We start from the raw sequence: 21,442 nt of genomic DNA, 5'->3' as shown, positions 1-21,442 counted from the left end.
TGTAAGCATTGATGTTATGTACATGTATGTTAAAAGATTTCTTGTAAAGTGCAGGGTTTGCTTACATTGTTGATTTTACAGTACATGTTTAACACTGTCAAAACTCAAAGAAAGTATGCCTGTTATATTAACAGGCATACTTTCTTTTCTTGGTTTTAGGGATTTGATCTCATGAATGAAGAATTATTGAGTAGTTATGTAATATTTTACATTGCGTAGTGGATGACTTTGTGGGTCTCTTCATATCTCGAAAACAAAATTAACCCCCCACAAAAATTTGTGATTTCAGTACTGGGATTTCATTTTATTGCATTAAATTAATGCTACATCCTTTAAGATTATTGACCATTTTGTGACCTTGGTCTTTCTCCTCTGCTTTAAAGGATGAAAAATCAAATTATTCAACCGTTTCAATCTGATACAAATTTTCTTTGCATCACTCTTAAATACCACAAACATAATTATCATCAACTGACCACTTTGCCTGCTAGATGTCTCATAAGGAAAAAGAACTTGAACAGATAGAAGGAGTTTACTTGAGTTATCCATTGAAGTTTATGAAAATGTGTTAAAAAAAGCACTGAAGAAGCCATTTGTATACACTACACTTTATTTACAGAATCATTGCACTGAATCAATAACAACTATCACTACATTAATGGCATTTGATTACACTGAACACAACTGTACAATATTTTTTTTTTGAAAACAAAGTTCTGCCTGTCTGCACTATATACCAAATGAATCCATAACAATTCAGAAGCTGGGTGTTCACTATCTTCTTGCTGATGATGGGTCATTCACCTTCACTCATTCAAAGTCCTACAAAGGAACATGAAAGTTAATTTTACAAATATTCACAACTTTATCAACAAAAAAAAAAACAACACAACTATTTTCACATTTCTGCACGAAAATTCTTAAAAATACCATTCAAGGTACATGTGCATTTACTTTGAGAAAAAAGATTTTTTTAAGTTATGTTTTTTAAATACATGTACTTCTTTGGAAGGCGTACAATTTTAAGATTCAGTAGTTAGAAGGTATATTTCTTGGAATTACCATAAAGAGATTTTTTTATATGTATTTTTGTTATGGTAAGTTCTAATGATTGTTCTTAAGAGCTACTGATTTATATGAGGACAGTCAGACATATCTAACCTCATCCGTTTCATCATCTTCATCACTGATCACAGGCTTGGCCTTAGCCCTTGACTTTCTCTTTTTAGAACTTTCTGCCTTTTCCTTCTTCTGCAAATACAGGTAAAATTTGTTCATTGAAAATTCTTCCCAATAATTAGCCATCACTGAGAATTCCCATGACAGCCGACAAAAATTCAAATCAGCCTCTAATTAAAATAATGGATGGAAATTAAATGCATTTGAACTTGAACAAATACCTTTTTGCTCCTATCTCTCTTGTGTTTCTTGCTAGAGGAATGTCCTGGAAAACAATTTTTCCTTCAATTAATACAGGTATTAACACAAATAATCTTATTTGACATTAAGCAACTCTGTAGATTTTCTATGTAGTTTAACAGCCACAATGTGGTTCATGTCCAGTATACTGTAAATGTATTATATTTGGCGTGTACGATATTTGGCAGAAATTGATTTTTGAACAAGTTAGCAGAGATTTGATTTAGCGCATTCTTTAATGTACTTATTTATGATTAAATGTGCAAGACATTTAGCGTTGTACTTGAATTAGCGGAAGCTTCTTTACGCCAAAGGCGCTAAAAAGAATACACCGCCAAATATAATACGTTTACAGTATTTCTAACACCGAACAATGAGGCACCTGTCCTACCTTCCTCATCCTCCTCTTCTTCTTCCTCCTCTTCTTTTCCTTCCTCCTCCTCCCCCTCTTCTTCCTCATTACTGCTGCTGTTATCATCTGAGTAGGTCACCCCTTCCTTCTCCAATCTTTCCCTAGCACTCGTAAACACCGACTTTAGAACTATGGAGTCCTCATAAATCTGAAGACAGAAAGGAAAATTTCATGTTTTAAGGGATTAATCTAGAAGTAATTTTGATATAGAATTTATGTTGTATCATTTAAACTGCTCAAGTAAGATTGACTGCATTTACTAACCAGGGATCCTTCAATGTTATAAGACTGTGCATTCTCACACAGTAGCATGACGTCAGCCTCTAGATCGTCCACACTTCGGTATCTGTGATCCCGGATTCTTTGCTGGAACAGAAATAACATATTTACAGAAACCCTTAAAATTTAAGTCCAGTTTGAAAGAAAACAACATTTATAAATCTCCAATGTTATCAGACAGGTGAGAAAGGACATGAAATGCCAGCTCACTTTGATTTTCTTGAAATCAACAGGCTTTGCTATGATCTCATAATACTCTGGTAAGTCTTTCTTTGATGGCAACTGGAAGAAGGCTTCACTCAGAACTCTGTCATCCCTGAAAATAGACAAATTATCGTTAATTGTAAACTTTTAACCGTATCAAAACCTTGAGCTGTACAGTTTTACTAACAAATTCTTACTAAGGTGACAATGTACAAGTCAATTCTGAAAAAAAGATATCTTTAATAAAGAGCTCAAACCAACCTATCTTTGTAGTTCAAGACGACATCCAGAATTTTCTTCATTATAGAAGTCAGTTTGCGTGGGTTGGGGGGTAACTTCTCCACAGGAGGACGACCTCGCCTCTTCTTTGGTTTAACTTCCTCTTCCTTGTCAGCCTTCCTCTTTCTAGGCTTCTTGACCTTTTGCTTCACCTGTTCTACCTCATCCAAATTACCTTCTTCAATGGCCTGCAAAATGTCAACACAGTGTTAACTACAAGTATTTAACACATTCAAACAACTTCAAATCAAATTAATTACCAAATTTCTACCTGACAGCTGCATAAAGAAACAAATGATATTACCTTGATCCACTGTTTTTCTGTGAGAGAGTCAGAATAATCCACTTCCTTTCTCTGTCTTGATCCTCTTCCAAATAACTTATCTTCCTCTTCTTCATAGGTCAACCTCTCCACCTAAAACAAGGGAAATTATTTTACTAAACCATGGAAACAAATACTTTCTAACTTTAGACAAAGACTATTGTTGAATATTTTTTTCTAATGTCTCAACATTAAAATAAGCACCTCTTTTTCGTCTTTAAGAATCCATGTTGGTAGTTCATCTTCCTCCATCAGTCTGGGCTTCCTATTCGGATTTCTGGCCTCCTCTCTTCTTCTCTCAATGTCCATTTTCTAAAACAGAGAAAAAGATATAAATGAAGACAAGCGAGTACTAGTGGCATCAAACATATTACAGACACAGTGTTGTCTTGCTATTACCTGGTAGACATCAAATTCTTCCTCGGTTCTTGCCAACATCTGATTGATAGTCTCATCATCAGGAACCTCATCCTCTTCCTAAAATGCAGTGAGAGAATAAGTATACGTGTAAACTATATTTGATTTTTAAATGACCACACCAGATGAATGAGTATACAATCTTTAGTGATGAATATTTTCTGTTCATAGCCTTCAACTATGTGTACTAGATTGAAAATTATCAGATGGATTTTAACACTCTCACTTTCATCCATCTTTCTCATTCTATCTGAAACACCTCTACTGACCTCCACTTCCTCATTTTCCTGCTCCAGAATGGACTGTAACAACTGCTGTCGCTCGTATCCCCTGGACTTCTGGTCAAACATACCTGCCTGGATCACCTTCTCGTCCACGTTCAGTTTATAACGGGCAGCAGCCAAGATCTTCTCCTCCACAGAGTTCACGGTCATCAGTCGCAGCACCCGGACCTCATTCTTTTGACCAATTCTGTGGGCTCTGTCCTGGGCTTGAAGATCCTAATTAAGCAAGGAAGGCTTTCTACTTACTCATTTTCATAAATGTTAAAAACAGTGGATCATTTTTAAGACTAGGAAATTAAATGAACTAGAACCAAAATTAGTCTGCAATTTCAGACATACAGTGTTACTTGAAATGTACCTGATGGGGGTTCCAATCTGAATCATAAATAATGACAGTGTCGGCAGCCTGGAGATTGAGACCCAGTCCTCCAGCTCTAGTACTGAGAAGGAACACAAAGTAAGGGGAGTCCTTTTGGTTAAAGAGTTCCAACAGCTGTCCACGATCCTCAGACTTTGTGGTTCCATCCAAACGCAGGTATCTGTAACCTGTGCGACAAAAAGTAAAAGTTAGGAATACTACAGTACAGAATAGAAACACATGTGAATATGACAATACAAACACAAGTATCTATACCCTGTGTGACAAAAAGAAGATTGATAATACCTCTGTATAAGAAGTAATCCTCAAGAATGCTCATCAGTGACGTCATCTGACAGAAGAGCAGGACACGATGGTTTAGAGTCTTCAGCTTTGGCAGAACACGGTCCAAGAATTCAAACTTTCCAGCAGTTCGATACAAGTCAGGTCTGTAAAATATTTGTTTAACAGCAGTTAATTATGCAATGTTAAATTAGCACTAATATAATTATCAAATAAAATTAAGTTCATGAAAATAATATTCAGCATCAAGTATTAAAGATTGCTTACCCACTGACAGAGGCACCTGTGCCTCCCTGATGCTCTGCTATGGCTTCCTCCAAATGTTGGAAAATGAAGGGATGATTACAAATCTTCCTCAGCTGCATGATAGTGTTCATCATAGCCTTTGACCCACCACGGCCCTACAATAAAGCATCAATAGATTGCTGATTGAATGCCGCGTCAGCAATATTTCTGCCATATGATTTAGCCCTAAGATCCATTCTCTTTATACTGATTCCTGACAATATTGCAGATTGACCAATCACACAGTAAAGAAATAAATACATGTACATGTACTGATTCAAACTTTCAGTATTTAACCACCCACACAAAGAAGACCAATCACTTTCTATTAAGACCTCTGCTCCAGCACATTTTATATCTCTTTAGACTCTGTTTGAAAGAAAACATACCTTCTTGTCTTTTTCTGATCCATCAGTAAGGAGAATTCCCTTGGCCTGCATGTGTCTGTACACACATCTCTGTAGAGAAGACATCTCACACTTGATGACATACTCAACCTGGAACAAAAGCAGGATGTAGTTAGCAAATAAAGTCAGGAGAATTCAAACTTTTTCTAAAATAACAAAACTTTCATGTTCTTTTCAGAATATATTCAATTTTTTACCTTGTCAGGAAGTTGTGACTCGACCTCTTTCTTGAGACGACGAAGCAAGAAAGGTCTCAGCACCTTATGTAAGCGACGGATGATCAGCAAAGTCTCTTCCTGGTTCAGCTCCACCTGTAACATTCATCAAAAGTAGGAGTAAGAATCTCAGAAATTTTATTAACAAAATGACAAAATCACTTTGGACTAAATTATGCTTTCTTCTTTAACTTGAATCAAAATTGATTATGGTGCCTTTTACCTTTTCTCCAGTCATGGCAAATGGAGCATTAAACCACTGTTCAAATGTGGAGCAAGATTTGAAAATGCTTGGCAGTAGAAAATTTAGCAAGGCCCACAACTCTGGCAATTTGTTCTGTAACAGAAAGAAAATCTTATGTAAAATCTGGCAGTAAGGTAATAAATGATACAAAAATGAAATGAAAATTCATGAAAAGCTCTGTAAGATGTGAAGGTACTGTAGAGCTACACACCTGTAGAGGAGTTCCAGTCAGGAGGAGACGGTGGGGGGCACTGTAGTGGGTGTTCAACACCTGGGTCAGCTTACAGTGGTGATTCTTCATACGATGTCCCTCATCAATGATCATGTACCTCCACCTTAACTGTAAAGACAACATGCAAGTGATGAATATTGTTTATGACATTGCAATGGTACAACAAAATTGTGTAGTAAATTAGTAATGCACAAGTACTGTGGAAGTACACTTTTCCTCGTGGTATTAATTTATGCTCAGTACGCAGTCACAAATTTTCCACAGAATTTTGTCCAAGCGTACTTAATATAAATGTAAGGCATGTAATGACAGTCTAAGAAATCTGCGTAATTTTCTACCCGCGGATTAAATAGAAATTAAGATTCCGCGGAATTATGACCCCGTGGAAAAAAGTATGTCTATAGTATTTCAACTCATCTATAAAACAGTTTTTAGGAATACCTTTGACAATGCAGCCTTGTCTTTGATAATGTATTCATATGTAGTCAGTAGCACATTAAACTTGGCAGCTTTAAGCTGAGGTGCTATCATGCGTCTTGTGGTAGGAGATCCCTTGTAAGCAATCTTGATCACAGAAGGTGCCCATTTTTCAAACTCCAAAACCCAGTTTGAAAGAGTTCTGCAAAAATTATTTTTTAAAAGAATTTCAAATCAACCAATGACTCAATTTCACTGGAGTTCAATTCAAATGGATTTCACAGGTAACAAGAAATAAAATGGAATTTTTGGTGCTTCAACTTACGACAGTGGCACAATGATCAGGAAGGGCCCGTTGACTTTCTTTTTTTCCATGAGATAGGTAATGAGACCAATGGTCTGAATAGTTTTTCCTAAACCCATTTCATCAGCCAAGATTCCATTCAAGTGATTGTTGTACAGAGACACCAACCATTCCAACCCTTTAATCTGATAAAAGAATATATCATAATGATCTATATTGTGCTACATTAACAATGCACTCCCAGCAACTTCAATGAGTACAAGTATACAAAATAAACATCATAAATCCATTCATGAAGCAATCTTTAATATTTTTTTTAATTGCTGCTGACAGAAGGATGCCAAATCTTATGATCTACAAGACCTACCTGGTATTCCTTGAGCTTTCCATTCACCATGATGGTAGCCTGTTCAGTGACATGTTCATGGACCGTGTGAGCCACTCCATAGTAACTTTTCTCCTCTGTCTTGGTGGCATTGCGGTGATATTCATCATCCACTTCTTTGGAGGCTTGACTAGAAAATATCCATTCTATGTTATACTTTGCTCTTTGGAGGAAAAACTTCCATTTTCATTAAATCATATCTTAACTATAAGTAATATTTTCTGTGAGTAAACCTGCTTAGAATGAACTGACAATTATATTTAAGATTTTAGTTCTTACTTTATGACTTCCTGAGCCAAGCCTTCATCAATGTCATCAGGGCTAGTAAGCTGTAAAGAAAAGTTAAATTTTGAATGTGTTCAAATATTTTTTTTCCAAATCTCTCATTAAATGAAGTTTGGTATCAAAACATTTTTTCTGAATTCTGCACACATAATACTGTACCTTGGGTAAAGTTTTTTCTGGCTTGGCTGGTATCACTTCCTCCTGTTCAACCTAAAATAAATAGAAGAATTAAACATGCATTACAAATCTGACATTGTTTGTATCAAGATGTTTCAGATATACACCACTAATTTATCTGTAGATTTGAATTATTATCCCTTACCTCCTCCTCCTCTTCCTCTGACCCAGATTCCTCTCCATCCTCCCGAGGCGCCACCTCATATCTGTTAAACAAAACATATGATTCAAAAATACAATGCAAGAAATTTGTTTCTATTAACTCTTTCAACACTGAGTAACTTTTATCAACCAACCCATGGTACACTGAGTAACTTGGGGCATCACTAAACATTTCACCTTCCGTCACAAAAAATACTACAACTTCTTTATTTCTTTGAATATTTTAATAAATGACACATCATTAGAAAGGTGAGACATTTCTCTTTTAAATGATATAAATTTTATATGTATACAAAATTATTTATCAAGTCAAAAACACTAATAAAATTCATAATTACATTTTATAACAGATCTTATACAATAATTTAATAAATTTGCTACTATGAAGTTTCAAAATCAATTATGTTCTTACCATCGTTCAAAAGAGAAATTATTTCCGAGTAAAATGATATGCAATATGTCAGAATTTATTTAAAAGTAAGTCCATAATTATTAATAAATAACTTCTTCCTCGGTTCTTGCCACAGGGTGTTTCAGGACATCGGAAGAAGTCTGGGGCGTGGAAAACATCCTCTGTTTAGGAGCCTTGATATTCCGATTCCGAGTCAACTTTCTCCGACAAGATTTCACAACATTGTTAATAACTCATATTTTTGTTGTCTAGAAACATCTATAATGTCTAATTCCCTGATTTTATTAAATCTTTCATCGCCAGAAAGATCGGACATTTCGTTGTTTACTGCCATTTTGCTTTCTTCTTCGTTTTCTTTACTAATCATCTAATTTTCCTTATTTTTTCGTGGTTTTCGCCATGTGGTCCGCCATATTTGTTAACGGATGTTTACATCATTCTACCCATAATTCATAGCGAAAAATTTTGCGCAGAGAACACTTTCTATTTCTAAGAATAAACAATTTACTTTCAGTTTAGTGTCTGAGACTGATGTATCGGTCTACCGTGTTCCAAGACAAAATTTTATCAGACCGATGTATCGGTCTACAGTGTTGAAAGGGTTAAAATGAATGCTTTTGTATGAGACAAATCAAAGGAATATTGCCTTACTTTGCACCACAAAGCATATTTATGGTGGGGCGTAAAATTACTTGTTGTAAATTGTATATGTACCCTGGATTTAATTCCAGCCAGGCCTCTAGTTGACTTGCCAGTGGAGCCTCATCACCAGTCAGAACTCTCCCTGTGGATGTCTCAATCACAGATACTCTTATCTCACTCATGTTAGAGTCACCATCCTACAAATATAAGACATTGTGTCAAAAAGTTTACACTGAGCACTTCTAATCTCTATTTTCCTAAAAAAGATACTACTCTGCATACTTTATAAACGTTATGGAATTTTTTTATGTTCATGCATATTCTATACTGTGGAATCATCATTGTTCGTGGGGGACACAATGTTCGTGGCTTTCGTGGGTAATCCTGACCCATGAATTTACATCCCCATGAAAGTATATATAAACATTTGTTTTATCATTTGTTAAAAGTTACGATTACACAGACTACATGTATTTTATATCGTAAAATAACCGTTACACTTGTGTCCCTATGATCGCGCATAAACAAGACAATCTGTAAATGGTTTTTGACACAAAACCAAAAAAACAAACAAGAGGCCCACGGGCCTTATAGGTCACCTGAGTATCATGTAACAACTTTCCAGCGATTGTATTTGGTTCGTGTTTTAAGCCAAAAGCCATGAAATTCACAAATTTTGAAAGAGGCACCATTGCTTATCAAAGGGCAGATTTCAAAGCATTAATTTATTTTATTAGTCAAAGTACCCCCCTGGTACACCTGACCCAGCAGCCCTGAAATTATCTATTTTGAAAGAGGCCCCTTTCTTCATTATAAGGCCAGCATTTTTTTTTATGTTTAGGTTTAGTTATGAACATGAGAATAAAAAAGTCCCGAAGGAGAAGGAAATAAAAAAAATTTTTTTTGATAAATAAATTATTAACATTTGTACATTCTTTTTTTATGCAATCCTAATAGGCTCCTTACCACTGGAAACATAATGCTTACAAATAGGAAAGTAGAACATTTAATTGATTATTTCATCATCTGTCAGTTTGGGCCAGTTATATAAATTTTGTGATGTTGATCAAAATATATTTTAAAAAATCAATTCTTTAAAAGTCTTTCAATATATCTTCATTTTTTTAATATATGTTAGGTGAATGTGTAGACATTGTTCTAAAATTTACTTGATGCCTAAAATTATAATTCCTATCATAAAACAGACAGGGAGTATTGGGGAGTAGGGTCAACATTTTTTCAATTAAGTGTAAAATAATTTTTCTGGCTGATACAAATGATACTACATGCCTGTATATATTTGTATATTCTTGCCTTGTAATAGTTGAAATTTTTTTTTATTTCTTCAGGTTATTTTTCATTTCTTCCTCAAATGGACTTCACTTCTCCCATAGTTTTAATCATTACATCTGATGCATATGCAACCCTTTTCTGAAGAATGGTGCTTAGACTGTAAGCTATAACAGAGACCTAAACAATGTCCCTGGCAATATGCAATAGCTACCACGGGCAGTTTAAAACCTGGGGGAGGAAAATAATTTACAGTTACTTTTGAAACGAATACATAATTATCTCACCAGCATGTCATTGTGCAACAAAGTCGTCAGCATTTTATTTGTCCTTTGAACGGGTGAAACGTTTTGAATGGCACTCTTATCGATGAATTTTACACTAAACCAAGATATTTTCTCAGATCTAGCTATATTTACCCACCGTTTCATCGTAAAACCGGAAGTGCGAGTTCGTAAATTTGAAATCTTAACTCCCGACTCAAATTTGACATAAGAAAGAAAAAAATTGTTTTATTTTTTTCTGAAAATTCAAAACCGTGAGCGGAGGGTTTGTAAAACTGAAAATAAAATAAATCCTGGCCTTAAATATGTAATTGGATCATTAGCATATTAACCAGGAGCAAAGGATAAGATGTTCAAAGAATTCATGCATTTCACTATATAATCATTAGAGCCCCAAAGTAAGGCCTAAAACAAGAACCCCTGACCCTGGGGCCATAAAATTCACAATTTTGGTAGAGGCACTCTTGCTTATCATAACTATGTACTTAATTAGTTTATTTAATACCCAGGAGCAGAGAAGAAGATTTTCAAAGAATTCATGTATTTTCACTATATAATCAATAGAGCCCAGCCCTAACACCAGAACACCTGACCCTGGGGCCATAAAATTCACAATTTTCGTAGAGGCACTATTGCTCATCATAACTAAGTACTTAGTTGGTTTATTTAATACCCAGGAGCAGAGAAGAAGATTTTCAAAGAAATAACGCATTTTCACTAACTTCTTATTTAGCCCCACCCTAGCACTAGAACCCCTGACCCCAGGGCCATGAATTTCACAATTTTGGTAGAGGATTCATTGCTGATTACAATCATGCAAACAGTTTGACTGCTTGATGTCCAGGAGTAAAGAAGATTTTTAAAGATTGCATTAATTTTAGTGGTTTTGGCCCCACCCCTCAGGCCCCAGGGGGGCAGGGATCATGAAATTCACAACTTTTGTTCCCCTTCACTCATAGATGCTTTGTGCCAAATTTGGTTGAAATTGGTTCAGTGGTTGCAGAGAAGAAGCTGAAAATGTTCAAATGTTAACGCACGACGAACGACGCATGACGCTCAACGAACGACGCACGACGAATATATCAAAACAGATAGCAATAGGTCACCTAAGTTCACTCAGGTGACCTAAAAACAAAACAAAAAAATTATTCAGTATTAAAGACATCGATAACTATATACAATAAGTAATAAAATGATTAATACAACTGTTCAATGTAAGTAGCGTTTACATTATAGTCCAACACGCTCAAATGCCCCTTTGATGAGGTCAATTTTCAGTGCGATTATGGAGGGGGTGATAATTAGCCAATTAGCATGAATTAGTTTCAGAGTAGACGTTTTTAAGGCAATTTTGGCATTGTTGTCATCGTTCTCATTTAGAGATTTAAAAACATATTACGCATACCACTGGTGTTCTTTATAATCATAATTTACTGTGACATCACGACTATAATTTATCAGTGCAAGCCGCCGGTACATTTTTGTGCTCACAAGAAAGGTAACTTAAAGGAGCAACATTGACGGAGTTATCCTTCTTTCTTTTAACTTTGAAGAAAAAAAAACGAAACAGAACTTGTTACCAACGAAATTACGTCCCCACGAACCAGGAAATTTTTGGCTACCCATTAACATTGAAGTTTGGAATAAAAATGATTTCACAGTATTCTATATATATCCATTAATAACAAACTACATTTAGAACAGTTAAAATACCTCTAGTTTGTCTTCCTTCTTCTTCTTGCGTCGCTTCTGTTTCTTCTTCTTTAGATCCTCCTTGTGTTCAGCCACCAGAGTCATCAGGTTATAGATGTACTCATCTGTCTGAGCCAGCAGATAGGCAAGACGTTTGTCCTTCTTCTGGTCAATCAACTTCCTGTAACCTTCTTCATCTTCAGCCTGTATCTGTGAAACAATGAATATGATTCAAAATATACTAAGTTTATACTGTACATGTACAAAAACTGGCATATTCAAAATTAAGCACAATCACTAGGTATTGATTGTTACATTGCACCACATGAATTACACACTTCTGCACTGTATATTGTATTTATTTATGATTTAATTCCAGCCAGGTATTCATGACTTAGCGCATCAAATCCACATGAAAACCACTAAAATAGGAAGCTCCCTGCTTTCTCACAGTACGTATTCACTATACTAAGTACAACCTTATTATTACCATTGACCAATTCAAGTGAAAAAGTGTTCCTATATATTGTTCTTTTTTCTCTATTTTGGTATCAAAAAATTTTACTTACTGCAATTTAAAAATGCTGCCATGGAATATATTTTTTATGTTTCATGCATTCTTTCTACAGGCGTTATCCTGCTCTTTCTTTTGTTCACGTTCAGTGTTTGCGTGAATACCATCATAGCCTTATTCAGTTTTCCTATCTTGTTGGTGACATTGCGATGGAACTCTTTGAAGTGTTTAGCATGTTGAGTCATCAGGTTAGATATTCCTATAAAAACACAAGTTGTCTGAGCCATCAAGTTTTACACACATTTTATCTTACTATAAGGCCAAAAAAAATTAATCAATAGTTTCTCAGGCACCGCAGCATGTGGACAAAAACAGCATTGATCAATTTTATACATATGTAAAGGGAAATAACTCAATTTTCTACTTTTCCAAGTTGAAAAAGAAAATCCTAATGCTCCTTCTTGTTTTCAAGAATGTAAAATTTTTTATTAGAAAAACAATATATTTCTTCTAAATTTACAGTATTTTATGAATTAACTTATAAATAAGTGTTTAGAATAACATTATTTAAAGATTCCTGAATACGTATTATAACTAATTTCAGATGAAAGAAAATTAAGAATTATTAGATATTATAATTTTATTGAACAAATGGAACTCTAAAAAAAGGTGTAAAACCTGTTGAAAAAAAGCATTTAGAAATTCCAAAAAAAAACACATTGAATTTTGATTTTTTTTGAGAAACTATTAATTAATTTTGTTTGGCCTCAGTGAAAAAGTTTTTTGATTATATTTAAGATTTTATTTCTACCTGCAATATCAAAGTTCTATATGACATTACTAATATTTATTACTATTTTGTAGCAAAGTACAAATCTTACTCTCTCTACAACATCTTACCTGGTGTTTAGCCCTTCTCTTTCTCTCCTGTTCAATTTTCTGTTGTTTCTCCAATTTTTCTGTGACTCTTGCTTCACGTAAGGAATGTCTTTTGTTCCTCTTGTAAGCTTTTGTATTCAAAGCAGTCTCCAGTGTTGTGTCTTTTCGCATACAGGAAACAACTTCACTTCTCAGCTGTATATATAAAAAAAATGCAGGATTTTTTGTTACTCCATGAAAAATTGCAGTACTCATTTAAATACTACATCATTTAATTCTTTTAATGATTATTTTGTACCTGTCTTTGGAAATTTAGAAGTCTTAGGGCCCTCAGTTCAATCATGGCTTTGGTTTTCATATCTTCTGGCATTGTTGCAGGAAGATCTTGTAACTCCTTGATTCTGCAGGAAATATGCAATTCTGAAAAAATAACAAATAAAAACTTACACATTACTCACCCAAAGCCAAATAATTTTGGGTTGTGTATGATTTTATGTTTATGTAATAATAGATAATTAATTCAGCAAATTTCCATTTTTAGTACCTATTTTCTCTTTCATTCAGTAAGTCAATGGGATTGAGTCCCTGTGGCTTGGCAACAGGAGCAATCTTGCTGTGTTTCTGCTGCATTATGGACTTGGTAGATGGGGGCTGGGCAGCCCTTGGGGCCCTGTAGGAGGGTAGAACCTGGCTGTTGGCCTGGGGGTCTCTGGGGGACCTGACTGGCACTGGTATTTGGTGGTCCTTGTGTCATCTGCCCTCCAGAGTATCCAGAACTGTAAGATTGGCTGTGTGGGGCCTGGGAGCTGGGGGCCTGCCCTGGCTGTTGTCCCATTCTACCACTTGGATCTGTAAAATTGGTATAGTAATATTATCATTATATAATTTGTATTTTCAATACAATTGACTTGAATGTTAAGTACCTTCTATCACTGTAACACAAACAGAATGACTAAAATAGAAACCCTCAGAGCAAAATTGTAACATTTACAGACCTTGTGGTCGCTGCATTTATTATCATTTTGCCTTCCACTGCCATTCTGATATTCTCTGGAATAGGTTGGTTTCTGGAGAGTAGTTTGTATGCCATAATCTTTTAGCTGTGCTAACTGTGGAGGATTAAAGGCATTAGGCCTACCCGAACCTTTGTTCCTCCCGGTCCACCCATCTGATTTGGCATACCTTGCTGACCTGTAGGAAAAAAACATTCTAATACCTACAATATTTCAAAGTACACTACAGTAAAGTCTGATTTTGAGGAAGTCATTTGGGTGTTGTTTGCTTTCTATATTCAAGATTCTTTATCTCAGCATAAGAAACATAGGGCATCGTCCTCTTTTTCATAAAATTGTCATTAAAACTGAGATTTCTCTCTTTTACAGTATACTGTTGAATATTTTAAACATTTTATTAAAAGAGCATCTAAACACTTTATAACTAGAACTGTCAAACGGGACAATCTTGCTGGGTTTTTCAGAAGTAAGTTTTTCCATAAGAAAGATATGGACCAAACACGAATTGTGAAATTTTTCTTCCAGTGACCTTGAACTTCCCCAAGTGACCTTGGGTCAAGGTCATGACATACCCAGGGATTTATCAAGGCTGTTTTTACTACCGGTAAACGGTACCTTGGTCCCCTCTTGAAAAAGTCAAAAATTCCCTTTTTCAGATAGAAAATTCTCTGATTAAATGGAATATTTAAAACATCGTTCTGAAATTTTCCATTTTTGTCCGATTGAAGTTTTACAGCCAATTTACCATCCTAGTCATTCAAACGCTTTTAAAAGAAAGAATATATTATTCAAACTTTTATTTGATATTTCGGTAAACATGTGCCAAGTCCATGGAGATGATGTCGAAAGATTCAGGGATTGCAGAGTTAAGAAAAGTGTAGATGAGTAAGATGGAGCTTATATCACTATGAATCTGAAGAATGGAGTAACAACAAAAACAATGTTAGTAGTGAAACATTTAAAACAGAATTGTTTTGTGATAGATATTGAGAGAAAAATTAAATAAAGTCCTGACCTGGTTTAATTTTTTTTGTGTGTGTGTTGTTTAGTATTTTGCCTAAAAAGTGAAGTTTTTGTGGCCTTTGTAAAGGTCTACAAATGACCCTCAGAAGCTCTAAGAATGCAGGATTTTGCTCCATTTATTTAAAAATTTTCCGGGGCATGCCCCCCCGGAACCCCCTAGAATACTCGCGCCTCTGGCACTCAGATCGAGCCTGCGGCTCTCATTTTTCCCCTTTACATATAAAACGGTAGTAAAACAAAATAGCTAGATAAATCCCTGATACCCTTGGGTAATATAAGTCTCATGGGCAATCTTTGTGTGAAATGAGAACCTACCAAGTTTATTCATAAGTAAGATATGGACCGGACACGAATTATGAAATTTTTCTTCCAGTGATTCAAGAACTTCCCCAAATGACCTTGGGTCAAGGTCATGACACACCCTTAGGTCATGGGCAATCTTTGTGTGGAGTAGTAGATTCTAATGTCCCTCTGTAAAAAGACTGGACTGGACACGATTGCACAGACAGACGGACAAGGTGATTCCTATATACCCCCCCCCCCCCAAACTTTATTAAAAGCGGGGGTATAAAAATTACAACTTACCCTGTTGGTCTGGTCTATTAGAACTTCCCATCTGCTGCATGTTGCCACCCATTTTGTGTTGCATTGATCCACCTTGTGGCATGGGATGTGGAGAGTTGGATCCCATTCCTGTATTCATTGACTGGGGTCCTGTCATATTTCCTTGGCCAGCCATGTTTGAACTTCCATGCATTCCTTGTCCTCCCATAGGACTGTAATTTCCTCCAGCATTAGAACCAGGCATTCCTGGATTATTCATTCCAGGATTATTACTGGGCATTCCTTGACCCATGCCTTGGACCTGAGGTGGCATCCCCTGACCCATATTTTGACCTTGAGGTGGCATTCCCTGTCCCATATTTTGTCCTTGAGGTGGCATTCCCTGGCCATGTTTTGGCCTTGTGGTGGCATTCCCTGACCCATGCCTTGCCCCTGTGTTGGGATTACTTGACCCTGTGGAGGTATTCCTTGGTTCATATTCTGTCCCTGGTGGGGCATTGGCTGCATACTTCCCATTCTGTGCTGGGGACCACCCATTCCTTGCATCATGTTCTGCTGGCCTCCACCCATATTTTGTGAACCTCCTCCCATGCCCTGGGATCCACCACTCATACTGTGAGGTGGACCCCCCTGCATCATGTTACCCTGGTAATCTCCCATTCTCTGATGGCCCATACCGTGATGCTGACCAGGCATGCCTTGATTCCTTGCCATGTCTGCCATAGCTGCTAGCTGTGCATACCTAGGGTCATCTTGCATCCCCTTTTCCTCCATTTGAGTCATGGCCTTAAAATTTATTTTTAAAAAAAGATTATCAAAATTATATAAATGATTTTGTAAAGGGAAACAGTAACATGTACAACTCATTACTGATTAGTTAATAGTGTAAGATGTTACCTTATGGATCTTTTGTACATTTTCCTGTTGTTGCTGGGGAGGATACACTGGACCTGGGGGAGTGGCCCGCATCATCCCCCCATCATCCCCAGAGGCCCCAGAGGCCATGTCTCACTTCACACAGTCTGTAAATGTATATTGTGATGTTAGAAAGTTAAAAAAAAATGATATTCTGGAACTGAATATGAGCTAAAAGTAGTATTTGTAGAAACGATAAACTATCAAGAAATAATCAAATGTTTATTACTTTTCCTCAAAAAAGAAGAGCAAATTCAAGGTTGGTTCCGGTATCCTGGTATATAGCAAGATCTATTTTAAAATTTATGGTACCAAAAATTTAAAACTTATGGTACATGTATGTATTCATATACTACATAGTTAGAATAATCTAACTGTGTCTGGGGACAAGCCCTCACCACAGTTAGAAAACCACTTATATACTCGCAATGTAGAAAAAAATTGCAGAATTACTCCGAAACGAATTTGAAGAATACAAAGGGATTTGCACATGAATTAACTACAAAATTAATTATAACAAACATTTTTGAGGTTGCTTATGCCTTTCAACCTAAAATATAATCCAAATAAAGACGAAAATTCAAGTAATTTTCTTAACATTTTTCCTCGCTTCAAATTTACATGCCATGTTTTCATTCGGAACTCTCTGTATTGTTCATAATAAATACACTGAGTACAAGTTATACCCCGAGTTTCTTTTGTTACATTAAGAATACAAGGAACGAATTCTATCGTTTAACCATGCAGGTCCGTAGGACATTTATCGTTTTAACGATAGAACATTCTATCTATATACTACAGTGATGTGTGTTTTGTTCTACTGTATAAAAAGGTTTGTCTAATGAGTCTACGACTCACATTATTTGAAGATCTGGGAGATTAGTATTCATTATATATGCTTAATTTAAACCTAGTATCTCTTCCCCTTTCACTCTTAGAGTGGAATGGTTTATTCCCAAACAAATCGTAGGCAAAAACCAATATGAATAAAGGACATTTTAAAGATGAAGGCATGACATTATTCACAATATTTCTAAGCATGATTATTTTTTACTATCAATATCCAAAATGAAAAGTAAGCATATCTCAAATCAAGCAAACCGGAATTCATGTCTTTTCCCGAACAATGCGAATTTTGCAGACGAGTGAGTTTGGGCGTTAAACAAGTAAATCCTGCCTTTCTAAGATTTCAGCTACATAAAATACTATGATATGGCAAAACTTACCAACAGGTGAATAACAATAAACAATAGATGTACAATATATTTGGTCTTTTACACCTATCAGTCGGCACAAAGCGTATGCGCACAACAAAGCGCAGATGGATGTGAAAGGTGCAACTAATTTACGAAAATACATCAAATTGAAATAAAAAAAAAGAGAGAGAGAGAGAGAAGAGGCTAAAATTTGGTAAATCTTGTCTCATTTTATATACATTAATAAAATTATTATTTGTTAAATAAAATTAACTATTTAATAAAAACTTTGGACCAGACCATTTTAAAAAAATATTTCCTTAATTTACTTAAAAATAATAATTCATTCATTTAAAATCAAGCTCACCTATTTATAAGTCCTTAGTATATTGTGCTGACAAAAATATCAGCAATTGATAAAAAAAAACATAAGATGGTCATGAAAATCCTGTACGACTTAGATGCTTTTTTAATTAATTTTACCGTGTTTACGGTGATTAGAATAGTCTTTTGTACACAGTTACTTCCCTTGAAAATCTTTTCATGGCGTCCATAGAAGCGGGTTGTTTAATTTGAATAGCATTGACTATTTCAGTTGAAGGATTTTAAACTTGTTCTTACTTACTTAATTTGAAGTGAGTGCTATTTTGTGCACATAAAAATAGTTTTGTTGGTATTATTCTTCATATAGTTTTGCTGGTGTTTTACTACACAATGTTCAATGCAAAAGCATTTTACAACTTGTTACGACTTGTTTGGAATCCATATGTATAGAGCCCTTTAAACATTAAAAATTCTGCTCTTAAAATTTTGTGACATTTGTGTATCATATTTTTTTTTAGAATTTTATTGAGCGTTGTGTATATGTAGAGAATTTCGTAAACTAATGATACAACCAGGTCTGGTACATGCAATCACTAGATTTAGCTATGTAGCTTGATTTACCTACTTAGCTTTATTTACCTACCTGAGGTAGCTTAAATTAGCTACCAAATCAATTAATTTCTATAAAAAACATTTTTATCAGGGTGTGCAGAAAATATCATTTTGATGCAGTGATCATTTTCAACCTTGAACTCATCTGAAAACAATTCATGAAAAAATCCCTCTTGAAGAAATATCTTTTTCTGTGCAATTGCAGTCAAAGTTCTGAAAGTTTTGGGGCTATGTATGACAGTTAGAACAGTTACTCCTTGAATGAAATGACAAAGAAGTCCAGTTCCGGTTAACATGAGAAAAGGTTCGTAATTATTTAGCACAATGTGAAGTAATCATACTCAGCCATGCCTCACCGCACGCATGAGAGAGGATAGTTAACAAAACAATGGAATTACATGTTTTGCTCTAAAATATCAATGTTAATTAGGGGAATACATCCATGTTATTTTTACTAATTGTCCTATGTTTTGATACAATTGAAGCACTGAAACATTCATAGATCCATTTCCATTGTCGGAACTGAACAGCGAATGAATAAGGTTTTACCTATGAAGAATCTCTCCCTTTGATCTCAAAAAATATTTATAAGAAGATGAAAAATGTATATTCTTATTCTATATTAAATAGAGCGAACATACCCTGTGCGATCAAGTTTTAGGGCGAGCGAACTCGGGTATTTGGTTTATAATACGAAAGAGAATTTGGGCAAACGGTGTCATGGGTGAACAATTTTTAGGGCAAACGCACATACAACCGTGTAAACACACCTTGACTTTAAAACAAGATTTTATTAATAGTGTAGTGGTCAGCTGGGTTTAGTCGCCTGTGGCCAGATAGCTCGGTAGGGATGATTCGAGATTCATGGGGCCTGGGTTCGGATCCTGGTCTGGTGCGCTGCATTTTTTTCTCCTCTTCTGTTACAATACAATAGAACTAGCTCTTACTGCTTTAATAAAAAACTTGTTTTAGCTCTTTCATGATAACTGGTACTGTGTACTCTTTTAAAGGACAACTTTATGAAGTTTGGCTAAGTTTTTTTGCTTTTATGTCATATTTCACCCAAATACTGCAGTTATCATGAAAGGCTGTCTATTAATTCTGTTTGTCCTATATCTTCCTCTTCATATGAGTCCATTTCTCTGGGGTTGGTTTGTCATAATTCTTGTTTGCATTGATTTTTAAAAAAAAAAATTCCATTAAACAATGAACATGTTACTCAAATATTTGCAGCAATTTGCTTCATGTAAATTAATGATTACTGGTTCATTTTATCTGAAATCTTTATGCCCCCATTATTGGAGATTCATTGACATAAAGTAATAACTAAGTCTGCAAAAACAACTTGTGGCCATAACTTGTCAACTGACTTTTTTATTGTTGGTGGTAAGGCTTTTATATTTTTATTGTATTTCTTGTAACAACAATTTCAATTTTTGATATCATGAGGTTCACCTTTACATTTGACCTACTTTTGAAAAAAATGTTTATAATTTTAGCCATAACTTGAGAACAGTTGCTGTTATGAGATTAATATTTCACATATGTATTCATTGTGACAAGACTTTTCTGTTAAATTTTTGACTCTGTGAATTTGACCATAGAGTTTTCCTACTTTTGAAAAATGTTAAAATTGGTCATGATCTGTAATACAAGGACATCATTGTTTCACAAACAAGTCTTTTCTCATGAGTTTTCACTTTTTAAATGATGTTAAACATTGAATTAATTTCTGACAGCCTTTGTGATTTTATCAAAATTTTGTACCTGACTTATTTTACTTTCAGTAACTACTAGAAGAGATGTCCTTTGTGAGAGTAAAGAAATCTCATCCTGCAGGGTTGCCTAGAAAACAGAAAGTACACAGAAAGAAACCAGCTTGGGATGTGAGTTATGATACAGAAAAAAAGAAGATAAAATAGGAAACTCAAAAGGAGTAGTATGAACGTTCATAACTGTCTGCTTATGAAAATATTTGATATTTCTTTTTATTACCCTGGTATATACCTAATGTGTATCACTCAATTTTACTGTTGATTTTACGCTATCACATGACGTAGTGATACAACTTTAGAGATCACCACATTGTGGTTTTCTGAATCCATATCACCACTCTCTGAAACTGATGACATAGTATGCAGAAACATGATGTTATTTTTCTTCCGCGTTAAAAAGTCCCTTGTTATAATTCTTTGTTTTATGAATAAATGTTACACAATTGATCTCTAAAGTTTTCTTTTGCTATATTTTGCTAGTTTTGAGGGGGTATATAATAAATGTATCATTATATCAGTAACTTGATCCGAAGAGCCGTATCACATGCGGATCATCAGATCAAACTCGACGCTTCATGTCTCGATAGATCTGATGATTCGCGCCTGTCAACTTGACGTGATATGACCCTTTTGATCAAGTTACTGTTATGATAATATATATATCCCAAATAACAAGATATCTATGTAGCGTCTGATCTTAGGATTTTTTTTTAAATCACCCAAATCAGAGATTTAGTGGAGCTTTTTTGATTCAAGATTTCTATTTGTGTTGTTGCTTACTTTTGCATTTTTTATTTTTCCTCTCCAGAACTGCTTGAATTTGTGACATATATATGCATAAAAAAGAGACAATACCTGTGATAATGCATGTTTACAATAAGCAAATTACTTAGAGTAGCTTCTTTTATTCCTCTGGT

At 35.1% G+C, this 21,442-nt stretch overlaps 1 pseudogene; it reads right to left on the bottom strand.

The window, feature by feature from the left end:
• Positions 1–592: 592 nt before the first annotated feature.
• Positions 593–17,947, bottom strand: LOC134230996 (transcription activator BRG1-like; annotated as a pseudogene).
• Between the last annotated feature and the right edge of the window lie 3,495 nt (positions 17,948–21,442).

The sequence above is a fragment of the Saccostrea cucullata genome, unplaced genomic scaffold (genome assembly GCF_032062105.1).
Source record: "Saccostrea cucullata isolate Sc308-1 unplaced genomic scaffold, CSIRO_AGI_Scuc_v1 ctg4437, whole genome shotgun sequence".
In the NCBI taxonomy this organism is placed as follows: domain Eukaryota; kingdom Metazoa; phylum Mollusca; class Bivalvia; order Ostreida; family Ostreidae; genus Saccostrea; species Saccostrea cuccullata.
Note: the sequence above shows the minus strand (reverse complement) of the source record. Positions and strands in the feature narration are given on the sequence as shown.